We start from the raw sequence: 21,679 nt of genomic DNA on the forward strand, positions 1-21,679 counted from the left end.
TTTATTTGGCATTGACGTGGTACACAAACATCTTTACATTTTTAGCCCACTCAGAGAGTTCTATCTACATGCCCATTCCTCAGAGTTTCTTGTTATCAATTTCAAGTTCCTGATTGTCCAACCAAACCATTGGTCACAGGCCATAAATTAATATAGAATCATACATCTGGAAAAAAAAATTTTTTTTGTCCAGGCAAAATTAAAAACCAGGTGCCTTGAGTGAAGTGCTGCTCACTGGGAGGATGCCCTTCACCACTGTCTTTCAGGGTTATCTCAGAAAAGGGCTGTTAACTGTCCACTTTCCAATGATACCTGTATATCATGCAAAACCATCTCTAAACCAGAACAAATTTTTCTCTTCTGTCAACTGAGCATAAGGAACTCCCCATGAGGTCATACTGTTTTCCATAGTGTCTGGACCAATTTACAATCCCACCAGCAGTACATGAGGGCTCCTCGCCAACACTTCTTGTTTGTTGGTTTACTGATGATAGCCATTCTGACAAGTATGAAGTGATACCTCATTGTGGTTTTAATTTGCATTTCTCTCATGATTCATGATGTTGATGCTCTAATTTTTATTATTTCTTCTCTTCTTCCTATGTTGTTTATATTGTCTTCTTTTTCTAGCTTCCTAAGGCAGAGGCCTAGATTATTGATTTTTTATCCTTCTTCCTTACTAATAAATTAATTCAGTGCTATAAATTTCCTTCTAAGCACTGCTTTTCTGCATCCTACACATTTCGGTAAATTGCATTTTAATTTTCAATTAATTCGAATTATTTAAAAATTTCTCTTGAGGTTTCTTCTTTGATCCATGTGTTATTTAGAAGTGTGTGTTTAATTTCTAAATATTTTATATATTTTTAGCTATCTTTTTGTTATTGGGTTCTAATTTAATTTCAGTATTGTCAAAAAGCATACTTTGAATGATTTCCAGCTTTTAAAATCGTTAGAACGTGGTCTGTCTTGGTGACTGTTTTTGCGTGAGTTTAAGAAGAATATACATTCTGCTCTTGTTGGATGAAGTAGTCTATAGATATCAATTAGATCCCATTGATTGATGTTGTCTTCAGTTCAACTATATTCTCACTGAATTTCGGCCTACATTATCAATTAATTACAGAGAGAGGTATGTTGAAGAAAATAGACAAAAGACATGAAACACAAACATGCCACCAAAGAGAATGCACAGATGGCAAATAAGCGTGCAGTAATATGTTGAACATCATTAGTCAACTTAATACCACAATGTGATATCATTACACATCTATCAAAATGGATAATATGAAAAATGGTAATAAAACCAAAAGCTGGAGAAGATGCAAAGAAACTGGATCATATGTAGATTGCTGGTGAGACTGCAAAATGATACAGCTATTCTTGAAAAGAGTAGAGTATGTCATTTTCTAGTAAAACTACATGCATTTACTATACAACTCAGCAATTGCACTCTTGATTTTTATTCCAGGAAATGAAAACTTATATTCCCTTTTTTCACCCAAGGGTCTTTAAATCTCTATACTTGGAGGTATTAGGTACCTGGAGAGGAGAGGGTGAATGGTTAAATGACGAAGACACATCCCACAGCCTCCAGCCTCAAAGCCAACCTGTCCACATTCACCCATGGGAGGCAAAAACTTATATTCTTATAAATACTTGTACATAAATGTTCACAGCAGCTTTATTCTTAATAGATGAAAAATGGAAACGACTCAAATGCTCTTCAACATGTGAATGGTTAAACAAATTGTGGAACATTCATACCATAGTATTCTACTCAAACATGTTTTAAAAAAGAATTAAACTTTTAATTTCCCAATCAACTTTTATGGATCACCATGGAATTATGCTAAGTGAAAAATGCCAATCCAAAATTTTTACATATTATATGATTCCATTCACATAGCATTCTTGAAATAACAAAATAATAGAGATAGATAACATATGAATGGCTCTCAGGGGTTAATGAGAAGGAGAGGTCAGGAGGTGTCTCTGGTTATAAAATATAGCAAGAGAAATCCTTATGTTAGAACTCTGGTATTGGTCACACCGAGCTACACATATGATAAAACTGCATGGCACTAGATACAATACACTCATACACATATAAGCACAAGTAAGATGTTGAAATCTGAATAAAGTCAATGGATTATATCAATATTGATTTCCTAGTTGTGATATTTTACTAAAATAATGTAAAACGTTACCTTTGAGGAAAATTGGTGAAAATTGTGCAGGATCTCTGTATTATTTCTTAAAACTGCATGTGAATCTGCAATCATCTCATATATACACCTAATGAAATATGATTCATCCTTAAAAATGAATGAAATTCTAATATATTCTATAACATAGATGAGCCTTGAACACATTATGCTAAATAAAATAAACCAGACACAAAAAGACAATTATTATATGATTCCACTTATATAAGGTATCTAGAATGGTGAAATTAATAGAAACAGAAAGTAAAATAGTGGTTTCCAGGGGCTAGAAAGAGGAGGTCTAGAAGAGTTATTATTAATGGGTACAGAGCTTTAGTTTGGAATGGTCAAAAAGTTCTGGAGATCAATAGCAGTGATGGTTGTACATTTTGTGAATGTACTTAATGCCACTAAATTATAAACTTTAAAATGGTTAAAATGGAAAATTTAATGTTTTGTATATTTTGTCACAATAAAAAGATAAAATTATCTCAAAATAAATAGTTTAAAAAGTCAGAAGAAGGAGGGGACATTAAAAAACTAACTCAGAGACAATTAGTTTAAAGCATTGAAATTTTACTCATACAGTTTTATGACAGGAATAATAGCATCTGAAAAGGCCGTTTCCTAGACCTGAGGCAAGTGTGGGACTGGAAAAGGCATACACCAAGAGTTTCATAGGGAAAGATGACTAGCTGGTTTAAACTAATACACTGTCAGGTCAAGATTTTTTGGTTGTACTGGAGCTTGGCACAGGGTGATTGCTAAACCCCAAGTCCATTGTATTTTAGGATCCTAAAATGAATGCAATAAATCTATTAGTTGGAGCCCAGATTTCTAATAGGGTCACAGACTTCAAACAGTTTGCCCCAGCTATGTTTTTTATGCGATCATGATCAGCTCCCTTAAAGTTGTAGTTGCTCTTGTTACTTTCTTCTGCAAGTTTGGAAGCTCTCATGACCCCCAGGCTTAGTTAGGTTCAGACAGTAGGCAAGTCTTTATGCACGATCTCACCGGAAATTTCCTTTATCATGTCTTCAGCCACCACAGTTCGTTTCGGGGAACTTCTCCTTAAGGAAGTTCCCCTAGTTTATAATTTAGCTTAGAATCACCCAGGGAGCTTTAAAAAACACTGGCCACTGGGTCTCACCCCTAGAGTTTTTGATTTAATTGGTTTGGGGGATGGCCTAGGCCTTGGGATTTTAAAAAACTCTCTAAAGGATTTCATTTTGTCTACGCATCATTGAGAGCTACTGGCATATAAAGAGGGAGGAAGAGGTAGAGGATTATTGAAACTCTTGTTGTCTAATAACTCAGCAAAAATAAAAAATGGCATTTACCTACCTGGTAAAAGCTTCCATCTCCCTCACCAATCCACTTCAAAGACTAAAAAGCTCCATGGAAAGTTAAGTTTCCCATAATGGACCTCATGATCACATGCTACAGCTAAAGCTTGTTCCTTTTTATCCTCGCTGGTGATGGAGAACAGCTGGTGACCATCCTTCTCTTTCTCATAAACCAGTAGACAAAAATAATGACACAGTTCTACATGTGTGTTTGCTGAATAAAAATATACAGAGGAAGCTGGTGAATTCTCTTTCCTAATCAACAAATTTATTAATTTGTTTAAACTCCCAGAAGCCTGATCGTTTCACAGGAGCAGAATAAGTTAATTGCATTCTCATGTTAAAACAGAGTCGATAGTGGAGAACAACCAAGGATATTAATGGTTTAATATCCTGTTGTGTGAATGTGGCAGGAGGTAGTTAAACTGATAGAAGTCTTACTAAAACAATCAGATAGAGGGTGTTTTTAATTCAGTGTCTTGGAACTATACGAACTTCTCTACAATCATGCTGTAATGCTTTGTTGCTCAGTTCTCACTGATTTCAAAGTGAATTACAGTATACTGGAGAGTTGTTAGGAACTCCCTCATCCAAGATACCTGTTTTGTCTTTCTCAGGTACACTAATGAGCACCAGATTCTTGCATTCATCTGATTTACCTGCCTGCAAAGTGAGGGATTTCTGTTTGTTTGTTTGTTTGTTTGTTTGTTTAATTCAGGCAGAAAACCAACCATGGCTGTCCGTTCATCTTTTCATGTGACAAATATTAATTGAGCCTCTACTATGTGTTGGGTACTATGCAAGCTCCTGGAGTTAAAATGGTAAACATTTTAACATTTATACATGCAAGACATTAATATAAGGGAGAGAGACACCACAGATATTAGAGTTTGGGATGTAGAGCCATCTTCCTTGGTTCTGCAACCAGGTTCTACCATAAACTGTGTATTATTGCTCTGGGACTCAGTTATTACCTTATAAAATTGGAAGAATAATGATTTCTTCATTACAGAGAATATATTTATTAGAAGGGGTTAAATGGCATAATAGATATAAAATGTTTAGCATCACACTTGGCACATTATGTTATTGTTTCTATTGCTTCTATTATGGCCTAAAGAAGTAAGATTAGCTGTTAACGAAAATTAATGTCATTGGTAATTAACTAAAAGTTCTTTGAATTTTTCAGTGAAGATGTAGATTGTTTGAAGGGATAAATAGAAGGCTTCTTATAGTGTGCATATCATCATCAAAATGAACATAACACCAAAAAATATTATTTATAAAACTTGGAGGGTTTTTTTTTTATGTGTGTGTTTGGAGTTTTGCACAAGTGGCCATTTGTTATATAGCTCAGATTTAAATTATGACAGAGGAGGGAAAGATGCAACTGGATTTGGCTTACTCCTAGAAGGGAAAATACTTTTGTAGCCTTTGCTCTATTTTATGGTCGCAGTCAGCTTCCACACCCCTTGCTATGCATGTGGAAAACAGCTGCTTACTTTTTCAGTCAAAGAAAATAGGTGAAATCTCAACCTTCAAAAGATATATTGTCTGAAATATGGAAACTCTCTGTGTTCATATTGAGATATGTGAGAATAATATGAAGTGGTTCACTTCCTGTCTTCTATTCTCTGAGTGTCATGAAGGCTGAGTGTCTGGTATGTTGGGGAATGAAGTGGAGAAATAGTTATAGAGAAGACAAACAGCCATGGAGAATCCTGGATACCAATCCCAGCTCTACCCCTAACTGGCTGTGTGAAATAGAGCAGGAAATTTAGTATACTTAGGCCTCACTCTCTTCTATAAAAAAGAAATCAGATTTCTTTCTATATCTCAGTTTGTGTTTCATCTGTATCTCATATATGTGCTAGATTTGGAATTTTAATACGTCGTAGAAAACTACACAATAGTTTAACTAAAAAGAGAATTATATCCTAGGTATAAAAACAAAACCCAAAATAAGATTAAGACATTAATACATCGAGATTCAAGTTTTCCAAGCATCTTTACTCAAGAATTTTCAGTAAGGAGTAGTGTTTTAGGAAAGGTCAAGGCAGATACAAGGATTTCATTAATGTCAAATATATAAATATACACTGTGTGATGTATCTTGTAATCTCTTGTATCTTGTAATAGTACAATTAGACATGTAAGCAAATATAAAATGCTCATTATTTATAAGAAGCTTTGAAACAGATGATTAGCTTTGAGTTGGCCAAAGATCCTTGTTACCTATCTATAATTATTTATCTATTCTTAATAAAGGATGTCTACGAATGCAGGTTCCCAATATACACTATGGTTTCCATTAAGCAATTACACTGAGTAGTTTATAATTGTTTTTATTTTATTACAGCCCAACTCATATAGCCATAAAAATCTCTATGACAAGTGTGCATGACTTTCTATAGCAGTCATCTTATGTCAACAGAATGGACCTGCACCCAAAATCTGGTTCAGTCTGAGACCAATGACAGCATACATAGCAAGAGGATACAAAAATATTTATTGTTCACATAATGAGTATTTCTGGAAGATGCAGGGTAGGCCTCTCAAGCAGGTCCAAAAATGGCTTGAGAAAGCAAGGAAAGCAGACTGAGGTGGAGTTTTTATGGTATTTAGGGGGTGAGGTTGAGGTGAAATTTCCAACATGTAGGCAAGTGCTTGTGTAGTTTGAATCTTCCACTGGCACCAAGAGAGGAGATACCCAGGCTTTTTTAGCTTGTCCACATAAAGGGCAGAGGAGAAGAGAGAGAGGTGAGGCTTAAAATATTTTAGCTGTCAAATATCAAAAAATGGATTCAGATTCTTTACACACTTTCCATAAAATTAATTTTCGTTAAATAAAGAAATCAGGATAGAGTGTTCATCAGGTTCCCTTAAATTATCAATAGTTATGTTCAAATATTTTATTTTATTTTTTATTAAATTTATTGGGGTGACATTGGTTAAAAAAATTATATAGGTTTCAAGTGTGCAGTTCAATAATACATCATATGTATACTGCATTATGTGTTAACCATGTTGTCCTAATGGGTTAAAGTCAATTCAGTTAGAAAGATGGAAGACATGTTTCTATTTGAGCCTGAAATATGGATGTTTCCATGGTGTTGTTTCTAGAACAAGAACTTAAAGCTTTTTAGAGATAAACAGCTCTAATTATTTCAGCTCTTAGAACTGCTGACAACAGCTGATTACAGAAAGATGCTCAATAAGATATTTGATGACAATAGTCAATAACAAAAGAAAGGAAATAAAAGTAAAGGATAGTTGTGGAGTTAAGTGATTTAGAGGCTATACAATTATAATTTGATTTGCTTTGACCTTATATAATGTGATTATTAAAAATGTATAAAAAGATGTATATAACAGAGAGAAGATAAATCAAATAAAATAAGAGAAAATGGATTGAAAATATTTTATATTAATTTTTGATCAGCATGTATTTAGTAAACTAGGACTTAAATTTTACGTAATAAATCAAAGAAATACATGACCTTCAAAATAGACATGTTTTCCTAGCTTCTATTAAAGTGATCTATAAACATTATCTCCCACAACCAATGTTTGTATGAAACAGTGCGTCATGAATTCTTGCCCCTAGATTTTGGTCTCTAATTCTATTGATCACTAAATGTAAACTGGAGAATAGCTAATTGAATGCAGCAGAGCAGAGAAGACCAAGATACCTGAACTTAACAAAAGGTTAGCTCAAGAGAAATTCTCCCTGGGTAAATCAGGAAGATGTCAGATTTCTAAAGAAAACTGAATTGTGAAAAGTTACAAGTCCATAATGATATTCAAAAGGGCAAATACTATGAGGTACTAGAAAAAAGGATATAAAAGTTGCCAATAGCACTATCAAGTAATGCTCTATATTGATTCATTCCAGGGGTCTGTATCATAGTATTTATGTTTTTATGTAAGCTTTGCTTTTTATAAATTTAGTAAAGTTTGAAACATTTTTGCCACTTTGAGCATGTATCATTTGGTTTCAGATGTTTAAAAAGCAGTTGAAGAGCTTATCAATGGCATTTCTAAGTTGCATTTACAACACATACAGGTTTTGTTTAAATGCTTTGGAATTTTTTCTTCTTTGATATAAGGTTAACCTTTTGGATATTGTTAATATTTCAGAAAATCATGTATATTATATTTGTAACTGTAGTTTGAAGTGCTTGGAGAAATGTTATTAGGTAAATATTGCTAAATATTCACATGGAATTTAATCAGATAAATTTATTAATCCATTGAACTAGCGAAAGTAATTATTTTCTTCTGAATAAGTATATTTGTAAATTGGAGGCTTAAGAAAACTAAATTTTATATTTAAATTTTAACAAATGTATAGTAATTAAAACACAATAATTGTAGCTATATTTTCTACTTTCAAAATCCCCGTCAAAGACTTTAATTCCATATTGCTGACCAATACCAGACCCTCACTACTTATTATTTGTAGCTTTACATGATGTTATACATTCTTCATTACTCCAAATTCCATTTTTCACAGTAAATTGTTATCTCCTTGAGGACATTTGTCACAAATCTAGCACAGCATCAGGAACACCACAGATTTCCTTCACTCCTCTGAAATTACACTCGTCAAGTCACCTAATAAGCTGAATATGTGTTGCCAAATTCAATAATCAATTTTGGTCTAAATTTACTTGAATTCCCAGTAGAGATTACCTCTGTTGTTTACTCCATCCTTCTTTAAACATTATAGGACACCGCAGTCTCTTACTTTTCTTGTTACCTCAATGGCCACTTTTTCTCATTTTCTAGTGCTGAATTGTCCTACTCTTCTAAATCTCTAAATATTTGCATTCTTCAAGGCTCTTTCTTCATGGCATTTCCCTTCTGTGTTATTAGTCCAGGACATATGGCTATAAAGTCTATAGATATTTGGAATGCCCAAATTTATATCTCCAACCTGGATGCCATTCTATTTATCATGTCTCCTTGGATGTCTAATGAGAATCTCAAATATAACATGTCCAAATACAAACATTATTCACCCACCCACCTAAGACATTGCTCCTGAATCTCACTGTAATCCTTAATGGAAACTATTCTTCCCATTTTCTAGGTCAAAAAAGAGATAGTCTTGATTCCTCACTTTCTCTATAATCCATGTAAAATTGAGAAAGAAGCCCTGTCTGCTCTATTTCCAAAGCAAATCTCAAATTCTACCATTTCTCCCCTCCTCCCCAGCCACTAATGACTAGAACCTCCTAATTAGTTCCCATCGTTCTATTCCTGACCATCTTCTGTATTCTCCACAAAGTATTCATAGAAATCTTTCAAGTATGTAAATCATATTATATCTAGATGGACTGGTATCATGGTCTAAAATCCTCTGAATTCTACTAGTATTGATTGCTGGATGAGTCAAGTACATTATTAATATTCAAGAATAATAAGTCCTTGTCATGTCATATACTTCCTCATATCCGGTCCACAGTTGCCTCTCAAACCTTATCTATAGTCAATACCCTTGGCTATTCTGCTCCAGAACATTGATCTTCTTACTGTTCCTCCTGCAAAGAAAACTTCCTGACTCATGTCATCACCTTTGTTAATCCCTCTGTGGTTTGTGCCACTCCCACTAGATCTCTGATTCTATCAAAAACCATTTTTTGTTAGTTTTTTAATTTAGTCTTTCAATGGATGGATTGATGGATAGATGGATGGAAGGGTGGAGACATAGATGGATATCGATAATCTTATCATGTCTCACACATATTATTACCTGACAGTTATTAATTTATTTACTATCTGTGTTCCCCAACTAAAGTGTAAGCTCTGGGGAAACAGGAAATTTTTAAGTTTTGTATCCCCAGAAGTCCCACCCTGCCTGGAATTTAATACAATAGTCCCCCCTTATCTCAGGTTTTCTTTCTGCTGGTTTTAATTACCTGTGGTCAACCATAGTTGGAAAATAGTTGATGGAAAATTCCAGAAATAAATATTTCGTAAGTTTTAAATTGTGCACCATTCTGAGTATCATGATGAAATCTCCTGCTGTCCTTCTCTTTCCTACCTGTCTAGGACATGAGTCATCCCTTTGCCCAGCATTTCCATGCTATCTAGGCTACCTGCCCCTAAGTCACTTAGTAGCCATGTGGGTTATCAGATTGACTATCATGGTATCATGGTGCTGTGTGCAAGTAAGCCTTATTTTACTTGATAATGCCACATTCACATAACTTTTATTACTGTGTATTGTAATAAGTATTCTATTTTATTATTAGTTATTGCTGTTAACTTACTGTGTCTAATTTATAAATTAAATTTTGTCATAGGTATGTGTTTATAGGAAAAAACATAATATATATAAAATTCAATACTACCTATAGTTTCAAGCATCCACTGGGGGGCCTGGAACATCTCTGCTGTTAATAAATTGGGGGGATTCTGTAATTGCTCAAGAAAATATTTGCTGAATAAATTGATTTTGGTAGAAAAGATGATAAGGATAATTAAAATTAGAAAATTAAGATAACTTCAGATATGGATTTATGTTACTCTTTGATTAGATTCTTTAGTAATTTTCCTAGAGAATAAAAAATAAACAAACAACAAAGAAACAAAGAGTATGTATTATATGTGCCTTGGTCATCTGTTCAAAGTCCTGAAATTTCTTTTCAATTAGTACGTAACAATAATTCTAGTTGCCATTTATTAAATATATACCATATGTCAGATGCTGTTCTGCAAGATGTATGTTGTCTTTCCTAATCTTCACAAAACTCACATGATGTATATATTCCTGAACCCATTTTGTTAAAGCGATTAAGTAACTTCAAATTCCACAGTTACTGGGTAATAAAGCCTTGTTTTGAAATCAGGTCTACCTACAGTGACCACGTCCTTTGAACTTTATATCCTAGTATTTCAAGGATGTCAAAGTTTTCTTATTTGGAGAATGCCATGTAAAGTTCATATTAAGCACTGTCTAATATAAATATAATGTGGACTATGTTTGCAACTTTAAATTTTAAAGAAGACATTTAAAAAGTAAAAAAAAGTAAAATTAAAGTTAATAGTACATTTCATTTAATCCATAAATAGGTATTTTTCATTTTGGTATGTAATCAACATAACAATTATTAGTAAAATATCTACATTCTTATCTATGGCCATGCCACGCTGAACATGCCTGATCCTGTCTGATCTCGGAAGCTAAGCAGGATCGGGTCTGGTTAGTATTTGGATGGGAGACCAACTAGGAAGACCAGGTGCTGTAGGCATAAAAAAATTAAAAAATAAGAGATTGTAAATTGACAAGGTCCTTGCAATCTGTGAAGTCAACCAAGGGTTGCCTCACCTAAAAAAAAAAAAAATTTATATTCTTTTTTTTCCATACTGTTTTCGAAATTACACTGCTTGGTTCTACAGATGATTACTATTCTGCAGCACCAGGAACTTTGCAACAGGCTGTAATGTGTAAGCAATGGGAAATATAAATGGACTCCACTTTGGGGGTATTTAACATCCAAAGGGATTCTGGGCACATTCTGGAAATCCTATGTAATCTGACTTCAGGCTCAGCAGGCTCACCTCAATTTACACTCTAACCACAAAGTACCTGATCTAAAAGGGAGTATCAGATGGTTGAATCTGGAGATCGAATTTGAGTGAAGACCAGGTTTAAATGATTCTTTGTTCTATTTTTTTCTACATAAATGTAAATGAGCTTTTCATAGAAATCATGGTAAATGCACCATTTTAGAGTTTACAGAGAATATTTATTTAAAATACTTAAGTAACCTGGTCTGCAGGGTTGGCCTTCCCTTGCAAAATAAACAGCCACCCATTTGATAACCATTAGTGCATACAGGGGCTTAAAGAGCAAGGACTCACATAAAGCAGGTTGAAATATGAAATACACCCTTTTATTTATGAAGTCAGAATGATGTAGTGGTTGGGAATCCATAATTAGGATGGTCTTGTTGTCCTTTTCTTTTTATTGCTGAAAATGCATCAATATGATGCTTTTAAATTGTTGCTTATTATTTTTTTCCTTTGGAGAAGTCAATTCTAAGAAGATAAGAGACGAGAGGGTTTTATTTGGTTTCATATGCAGTGGTAAAAGCTACTGATGTTTCCCATTGGCTAAGTCTATATCTAAATAAACAGAATGTAATAAAATGCTGAGAGATTTGATCCTCTAATTCTAGAGGATCGATCGGTCTTCTCCTCATACATAACATTGCTTTTAGGTATTATTTCACACTCAGTTATCTTCTTTGAATAATCATCTCAGCTTCTGTTATTTCTGGAGAGTGTGAAGGAGGTAGAGAAATCCTATGGGAAGAGGATGGACTTCAGAGTTTGGCAGGTTTCTTCTTTTTAGAGTTGAATAATATTCCATTGTTTGGATGTACACAGTTTATTTATCCATTCACCTACTGAAGGACATGCTGGTTGCTTCCAAGTTTTGGTAATTACCAATAAAGCTGCTATTAACATCTATATGCAGGTTTTTGTGTGAACATAAGTTTTCAAGTCCCTTGGTTAATACCAAGGAGCACAGTTGCTGGATCATATGGTAAGACGATGCTTAGTTTTATAAGAAATTGCCAAACTGTCTTTCAAAGTGACAGTATCATTTTGATTTCCCACCAGCAGTGAATGAGAGCTTCTGTTGGTCTACATTCTCACCAGCATTTGGTGTTGTCAGTGTTCTGGATTTTGGCCATTCTAATAGGTGGTAGTGTTATCTCATTATTGTTTTAATTTGCATTTCTCTGATGACATGATGTGGAATATCTTTTCATGTGCTTATTTGCCATGTGTATATCTTTTTTGGTGAGGTGTCTGTTAAGGTGTTTGGCCCATTTTTTAATTGCGTTCTACTTTCTTTTTGAAATACATTGTACTTGTCTAATTTATTTGGGTATTAAAAGGTTGAATTACTAAATATGTGCAATGAGTTATTTGCTTGCCTCACTTCTACTTCCTTAGGAAGTGAAGTTCCAAATATATGTAGCTTTAGGTGCCAGTTTCATGTTCTTCTCAACAGAATTCAATTTTAAAAATAATGATAATAATGTTAAGCTAAAACCCTTGTGTTTCATTTTAACTCTAATAAAATGTTCGCCATCCAAATTTTAAAATGTATCCTTATTCTAATCATTATGTTGGCATGTTATTAATTAACTTAATATTTCTTCCTATTGCTTGCTTATAGCGTATTGATCACTACAGAGAAGCAATTCTTGAAATTTGTTTTCATCATTTTCTACACATGACCCAAAATTGTCATTCATATTGAGTGACAAATTTGTTCTAGTTAATGGCCTTCTTATGACATTAGCAAATATTAGGACCAAAGTGATCTTACTGGATATCGAATATGCTTAATGGAATTTCCAGTTTCTCCACCCAGATAGATAATGTTGTTCATGACATGTTTCACCTCAACAGTGTTCCTGAAGCATTCATCATCTGGGCACAATATCAATCAGAAAAGAAAAGAAGCAGAGGAACCAGTCTTGCATAAGTGCAAGAACCACGGATATCATATTCTAAATACACACTTACTGAAATAATGGTCATTTAGGTAGCAACTTGTCACCATAAAGACTCTTTAAAAATGGTATTTTGACATTACAGTTTCAAGCAAAATCACACTGATCTCTTGACACCGTAATCAGAGGATATCATATAGAATGAATTATTGTTATTGATGTAATTTTTTTTCTTGGTGTTGTTTAGGTCAACACCAGGAGTGTCCCTTTCCATACTCACACCAACAGGAAACAATGAAGAGGTATCATTATCTACAGTTCTTCAGGCTGTTGTGTTAATGTTCTCTTTCCATTGTTTTGAGCCCTTTATTTAAAAGTTTAGCATTTAATTTAACTAAAGATGTTCTTCTGTATTTTAATTTTATTTTAAATTTCAATTTGAATATGAGAAAATCATGAGTCTCAGAAAGGTTCAAATGTTAGTGAAAATATTGGTATGGAATGAATGGGCCTTCCAAAAAATGACTTTCTTGAACCAACTTTCAACTACTATTATCCACACTCAAATCTTCATTTCATATTTTGACAAGTACTATAAATCTTTATCTCACTAAATTGTATGTATATACTATTTGTGTACTTTCAAATTGCTGTTTGTTAAGGTAAACTTATTTTCATTGGTTAGTTGATGTATTTTTATCTGTGATGAACTTATGCATATTTCTGGATTGAAATAAAATACATGATTTTTCCCATAAAAATAATAAAAAATATATTGTCTTCATTTCAGGTATTTGACCTTAGAATCAAGGTCTTTAGGAAGAGACAAAAGTTAGAGAATAGAAGATAAGTAAACCAAACTGAAGGAGAGTGTAGGAGGAGTATGTTTGAAATACCAGCCTATTTCCTACAGGTACACCCATATTTCCTTTACAGCCTCAGCATAATTCATTCTACTGGCTCTCAAAAAAAAAAATTGAGTTATAGCAAACCCAGTTTTTAATGTTTATGAAGTGCCTGCCTTCTGGAAGCATATTATTGAAGTACCTGGCAAATATAACCATCTGATGTTAAACATAGCATAGAGGTGATGAAGATTAAATTTGTGCAGAAGCTGACAATTTTGTCGATAGGTTCCTGGGTCTCGCACCCTTGCTGTAGGTCTAAAATTGAAGTTGTCGTAGGTGATATTATTACTGAGTTGTTCTGAAAGGCGTCACTTGCTCCATATAATTGAAACAGAGTGTATTCTTACAAACATTAGCATGTCGTAAATCATATGGGTTTTGGAAAACTACTGGCTTTCAACAGGGTTTTATTTAATGAAAATTAACACAATAAAATGTCTTCATTGCAGTAACCATGCTGCAATGGAATCCATTCAAAACACATGGCTTTCATTTTTTTCTTTAGTGACTAAAACATCTTGCCAAAATAAGATAGGCAAAAAAGAAAAAAAGTTTGATTATTTAACATTCTATGGTTTGTAATGGATGGAGCATTAGAGAACACCAGTGATGAATAACGGAATTGATCTCATGTCACCAACTTAAGACTTTATTTTTGGTAGCATATTATAGTGACATGTGGTAAAGGTAGCCAAAGTGTTACAGCAAAAATGAGGGGTGGGGAAAAATCCAATTTTGTTCCATAAGAATTGTGAATTGAGAACAGTCTTTTAAAATGTTAGTTCAGCTGAGATTTCTGATGAGTAGGAAGGTGTGAGTAATTTGCTTTGGAAAGTAGTCAATTGAAATTGCTGGCTATTTGAGAGCTAACCAGAGCAGGTAATATGTAGCATACTTTTAAAGGGAATCACTTAAAACTAAGGGTTCCTTCTAGAATGATATCTTTGCTCAACCAACCTCCCAACAGAGAATTACCACTTGTGTACATTTATATTAAGCAGGTTTAGGCTGAAAGCATGTTAAAGGAGGCATTTGCAAGATCTTTAGAAAATTAATTTATACTGAACTTGGCATGACAACAAGAGAGGGAATATTCTCACAGATTTTTTGGCATGCTCACACATTAGACATGACGTTTGTGGAAATGTAATTAAATGCATAAAATATACTTTATAATAGTACAGTTGGCAGGAAAGAGGAAAACCTTTATAAAAAAGGAGAAAGTATTAAGGTAATGGTGGCTATCCAATGTGAGCATCTTGAGCATTGCTATTTATTGTTATTGATATAATTGTTTCTTTTATAGCATGAGCAAAGTGAGAGACATTTTTTAAACCTAAAAATGTATATATTATTTAGCCTGCACATTACTATAAACATAATTTTAAATATTAGATCAACAAAAATGCTCTTATCTTTACATATTACAGATAATATGTGATAAGTAGACATGAGGGTAGGCACTAGTTCGATGGGATTCACTTATCCAACTCCTCTAGATGGGATTCACTTATCCAACTCCTCTAGTTACAGTTGTCTTCTAGAATCTTAGGTGGGTGTTGCCAACCTGTCCAAAACAGTGCAGAGTGAATAAACATCTGATACTTCCAACCCCAATGGCACTTTTAGATCTATGAAAATGGAAATCCAGATGGGGAAATCTTCATCAATCTAGAGCTGCCTACTCCATGAATCTAGAGAAGAAGAAAGACTCTATTTGCTTTGAAAAAAAGTTCAGTATGCCTAAGGAGGATAGTTTAATTGTACTTGAGTGAAGAATAGAATATGTCTCTTTGAGGTGGGACTATCACAGGAAACTATTAAGTATGCCCATGCCTATATCTACTCCAAATTTATAATTTGGTTTACTTTTGAGTTCCTGTAACTGTGTGCACCAAATGCTCAGGACAGAGTGTTTGTCTGAGAGTTTTGATCTTAGTTTTGAAAATCTGTTACTCGTTTTCTTGTTTAGGACATTTTAGCATTACACCTGTCAATGAAAAGAGCCACTAAAGATTCAAGGAGTTGGATAGTTGGAGAAATATCTCATAGCCTGTGTCTATCCCACAACTTTCAGTCTCAGCTCCGAGGGCAAAAGTGACTGTAAAATTTGTAGCCTAGTAACCAGATCTATTTATGCTTGTGGCCAAACTATGGCTTCATTCTCTAATTATTAGGTTACAGATTTGTTTCTAAAAATTTTTTTAGGGAGAGAGTATAAAAATATTCTTTTTACTGTAGTTCACGTGTATCGTTTTGATATTGCATAGTAAATAAATTAAAAACTTAGTGGCTTAAGTATTAAGCATTTTTTTTTTAGTTCAAGAGTCTGCATGTCAGCTAGCTGATTCTTCTAGTCTAAGCTCAGCTGTGTCTGAGGACAGCTGCAGTGTTGGTTGGTCTAGACTGTCCTCAGCCAGGATTGGCTCATCTCTGCTGCTTGTTACACCTCACTATCCAACAGTTTAGATGGAAAAATAATTTTTATAGGCTTCTGGATCAACAATCAGGCAACTTCTATCAAAATTAAACATGTCTAAACACTTAAACTAAGCAACACCATTATTAGAATTTCATCATATAGAAACAGGACATGAAAGGACCTTTAACCAAGAGGGCAAAATTAAGGATTTTCTGGCATCAAAAAATTTGAATTTACCATTCACACACTTTCTATTTAAAAAAATAGAAATAGAGCATACTAAAGCATATGCTCAGGAAAGAAGAAACTGAAAATAAAAGAGACGAAAATAGAAGAATGGTGGTTAAAGACATTTATTAAGTGAATCACAATTACTGACTTTTGGAAAACATGGTAAAATACTGACAAATTTGCTGATTATTATGCCAAAGTGGACCTAAAATACTAGAAGCTCAACTGTTGCTGGAGAGCTCAGAGCTCCAGTAACCAGGTTCTTGTCTTATGTTATGAGAAAAAATTCAAGGCGAAGACGAGCAGCAAGCAGGAAAGCACAATGTTTGTTAAAGCAGAAGTACACACTTAAGAGGGGAGTGTGGACAAACTCAGAGTGAGAGAGAGTCATGTGAGGATGTCTGGATTATGAACTTTTGTTCTTGGAGGCAGAGCCTGGAAATGTGGTACTGACATAAACTTGTTGTTTCCTCCAGTAGGTGGGGAGCTTGGTTTCCTGCTCTTTTCCTTATATTATGTTTCTGGAACTGTCATGGTGTCAGGTGCATGGTGTCATAGTGATGGGAGCTGCAGTATTTGCAAAACAGATGAGATTATAATAACATTATAATTAGCTAAAGGCCATGCCTTAGCTAAAGATGGCGTCTAAGCTGGAAAAGACTGGTTTGGGTTTATTTCCCCTTGCTGGAGCTAAAATAGGGAGATGTCTAAAGAAAGGAAAAAATTTCCGGTGTCACATCCTTGACGGGGAGGAGGCACCCCTGAGCTATCTATTCTGCCTCACAAGTCCTCAAAAAATTTTCTGCTGCTGAATGAGTCCCAACATTAAAAAAAAAATTATTTTTTTAAAAGAAGATATGATATCCAGGAAAGATAAGATGCAACCAGAATAGCTGGAAGATATGTTTGCTTTGATAGTAAGAAGAGATCTTAGGATAACAGCTTGATATATACTCACATGTACAACATATTCACAAAACCACGTAAGACACAAGGGTGACATGAGTTAAAGAATGATAAAATTCTTATAATATTGTGAAGGCAAAGATTTTTATTATTTGGAAATTTTGTTCAGGAAAAAAATCCTGGTAATAATTAAAGTGGGTTAAGGGCAACTGATGTCAGTGGAAAATGCAGATGAAGGACCTCAAAAAAATTCCACCCTTCTATAAAATTAGGAAGAAATTGGCATAATTGTCAGTATCTGTTTTTTTTAGAACTGTAAATTAACCAAAGGCCTGCAGCAATCTAGTGAACATTAAAGAAAAACAACTGAATCTTGGTAAGAATAGAGTTTTGTGGTATCTAACTTACTCTAGTCCCATTTCCCATTCTCCGAATCAGAGTAGCCTCGAAAAACAAACTCACATTCCCAGTACTGATGGGAGCAGAATATAACTGTAGCTCTTTCAAATTCTCATTCCCAAATAATTGCCATTATTTGACCTAATGGTTCTCTGAGAGACCCCACTTCAAAAGACTGTCTTTAAGCTGATTCAGTGTTCAACTCTTGCTAAAATCCTCTCTTTGGGGGGCATTTGTCAAAAACATTTATAGGCAAATGTTTTAATGTCATGGCTGCCTGAGGCAATAATACCATTTGGGGCAAACCAGACACTAATGAAAAAGCTTAAAAGGAAAAGCTGTGGAATGACATGTCCCGGAGGGACTTTGAAAAGCTTTGACATATTTCTGGGAATCTAGAAGACCAGGCACATGTGTAAGGCTGTGTGCATGCTCAGGAAGGAAATTAAAGAAGACTTAAAGAAGTGGAAAGACTTAATGCTGTTAAAATGGTAATGCCCCCCCACCCCAAATAGAAATATAGATTCAATGGAATCCTTACACAGTTTCCACTGCCTTGTTTGAGTAAATAGATAGCTGATACTAAATTACTTATGGAAATACAAGGGATACAGAATAGCCAAAATTAAAGTCCTCCAAAGTTGAAAGACTCGACCTTTGTTAATTTTAAAATTTATTTCAGAGCTATTCTAATCAAGAGTGTGTGGTACTGTCATAAAGACAGACACACGAATTAATGAAATAGAATTGAGAGTTCAGAAATAAACCCATATATCTATTGTCAATTGATTTTTACCATCAGTGCCACAATTATAAAATGGAGAAAGAATAGTCTTTTCAAAAAATAGTGCTGAGACATCTGGTTATCAACATGCAGAGAATGAATTTGGAGTTCTAACTCATACCATATACAAAAATGAACTCAAAATGAATAAAAGACCCAAATGTAAGAGCTGATACTATAAATCGCTTAGAAAGAAAACATAGATATATATATTTGTTACTTTAGATTAGGCAAAGGTTTATTATACTACTGCAAAACACAAGGAACCTGTCATATCCTTTTTGGGCCATTCTAATAAGTACTCTGCACTGGGTAGCTTATAAACAACAGAAATTTATTTTTCACAGTTCTGAAGACTGCTAAGTCCCAGATCATGGTGCAAGAAGATTCAGTGTGGTGGCTGATGAAGACTTGCTTCCTGGTTCATTTGCAGTGCCTTCTGTTTGTGTCCTCACATAGTGGAAGGGTTTAGGGAATCTCTGTGAGGTTTCTTTTAAAAGTCAAGGGTCCCCTTCATGGGCTCCACCCTCATGATTTAAGCACCTCTCAAAGCTCTCACTTCCTAATATCATTATTTAGAGATTAGCTTTGAACAAATAAATTTGGGGGGACACAAACACTTAGACTACAGCACAACCAATGAAAAAGAGATAATTGGACTTCATCAAAATAAAAAAAAAATTAGTGTCGAAAAACAATACTGAGCAAGTTAAATAATCTACAGAATGGGAGAAAATATTTGTAAATTATATATTTGATAAAATTTTAGAATCCAGAATATATAAAGAAGACATATAACTTACAATGAAAAGGCAAATAGTACAATTAAAAAGTGGGCAAAGTATTTGAATAGACATTTCTCCAAAGAAAATATACAAATGGCCAATAAGCACATGAAAAGATGTTTAACATTAATATTCATTAAGGAAATGCAAACCAAAACCAAAATAAAACATCATTTCACAACCTTTAGGATAACTATAATTAACAACACAGATAATAATAACAAGTGCTAGTGAAGATGTGGAGGAATTGGGACCTTTATTCATTACTGATGGGAATGTCATATGGTACGGCTGTGAAAAATAATTTGGCAGTTCTTCAAAAGTTAAAACATATAACCCAGCAATTTCACCCCAGGTGTATATGCTAGAGAACTGAAAACATATGTTCACATAAAAGCTTGTACACCAGTCTTCATTGCAGCATTATTCACAATAGCCAAAAGGTAGAAACAACCCCTAAGTCTATCAACTGATGAATGGATAAATGGTATATTAATACAATGGAAAGTTATTCAAACATAAAAATAATAAAGCACTGCTATATACTACAACATGTATGAACCCTGAAAACACTGTAGTAAGCCAGGCACAAAAATCTGTAAATTGTTTCATTCCATTTATATGAATTGTCAAGAACAGACAAATCCATACAGACAGATAGTAGATTAATGTTTGCCAAGGGTTCCAGAGAGCGGAATGGGGAGTGACTCCTGGTGGATGCAAGGTTTCTTTTGGGAACGATGAAAATGTTCTGGGTTAAATAGTTGCAAAGATTGTACAACTTTGTGGATATACTAAAAACACTGAACAGTACACTTTAAAAAGTGAATTTTAAGATATATGAATTATATCTAATTAAAAAAAGAATTTAAGACAACTAAAACAACAGAAAACATAATGTTTAAGCCAATTGAAGGCATGATATCATAAAATATAATCCATCTGGAATCTGTAAAGATGAAAAAATTTTTAAATAGAAACAACGACAACATGTAAATTTGATCTAAATATAACAGCAATGACATCAGATGTAGGTTGAAGACTGAGTGATATTTAGTCCCCCCACTTTATTGAGTAAATTAAGAAATCATTCTCCATCGCTCCTCTTGAGGTCAGGCTGAGCTCCTCTTGAGGTCAGGCTGAGCAATCATTAACAGCAATATTAAGAAAGATGATGATCCACTTACCTTATGACTCAATTCTAATCTTTGGCATTGACCATGGAGAGATGCTGACACATATGCAGAGGAACATATATAGGATTGTTCAATGTTTGCAATACCATAAAAGAGAACAAACATTAACAGTCCCTTAGAAGGGGACTGAAACAATAAATTCATTTAAAGTAGAAAAATCAATAAAAATTAAAGGATATAGACTAAAGTCTCAAATATCATTAATAATAAACTTCTCTTAATAGTTTATTATTAACTTATTTCTATAGTCTTGGCATCTTTTTTCTTGCCATTCTGATTCAGTGTCCTGATTGGCTTTCCTGTCCTCTAGATAGGGCATTTGATCCTTTTCTTTATTCACTTTGTTTATTCCTTTGTTTATTCCATTTAATATACTTCTCATCTCAGATAATATGTTCTTCATTTCAGACTGCTTCCATTTCCATTTTTATGTTTTTTTATCTCTTTGTTGAAGTTCTCACTGAATTTATCTACACTTCCTAGAAGTTCATTGAGCATCTTTATAACCAGTCTATATAGATGTCTAACAAATGTACTGTTTACTTGAAACTAAATTTAAAAAAACAATAAAATAATAATAATAATAATAATAATAATAATAAACCTCTCAAAAATATCATGTTAAGTAAAGAAAGCAAGGTGCCAAATAACAGATACAATAAATAAGACTTTCTAAAAGCAGAACCTGAGACAAGGATGGTCAAGGATGGTGGTATATGTCATTTATTGAAGGTCAGCTCTCAGAGGGGCAGGGAAGGAAGCAAGGCAGAGTAGGAGAAAGAATGGAACAAAGTTGTGGTTTTGGTTAGACTCGAATCTCAGCCTGACCTCAAGAGGAGCAATGGAGAATGATGTGAATCACAGCACTGATCTTACCTTGAGGCAAAGGGGCTGACTGTGTTGACTGTTGCCCATCATCAACACTCCCCAAGAGACATGCATTTGTCAGTCAATCACTGGCTGTGGGGTGACCCATGGGAGGCATTCTTCCAAAGATCGGCCCAGGACAATCC

General features: G+C 34.0%; 1 pseudogene; it reads left to right on the forward strand.

The window, feature by feature from the left end:
- The first annotated feature begins 10,693 nt into the window (after positions 1–10,693).
- LOC120604163 (uncharacterized) lies at positions 10,694–10,812 on the forward strand (annotated as a pseudogene).
- Positions 10,813–21,679: the final 10,867 nt, after the last annotated feature.

This window comes from Pteropus medius, unplaced genomic scaffold (assembly GCF_902729225.1).
Source record: "Pteropus medius unplaced genomic scaffold, Ma_sr-lr_union100, whole genome shotgun sequence".
In the NCBI taxonomy this organism is placed as follows: Eukaryota; Metazoa; Chordata; class Mammalia; order Chiroptera; family Pteropodidae; genus Pteropus; species Pteropus medius.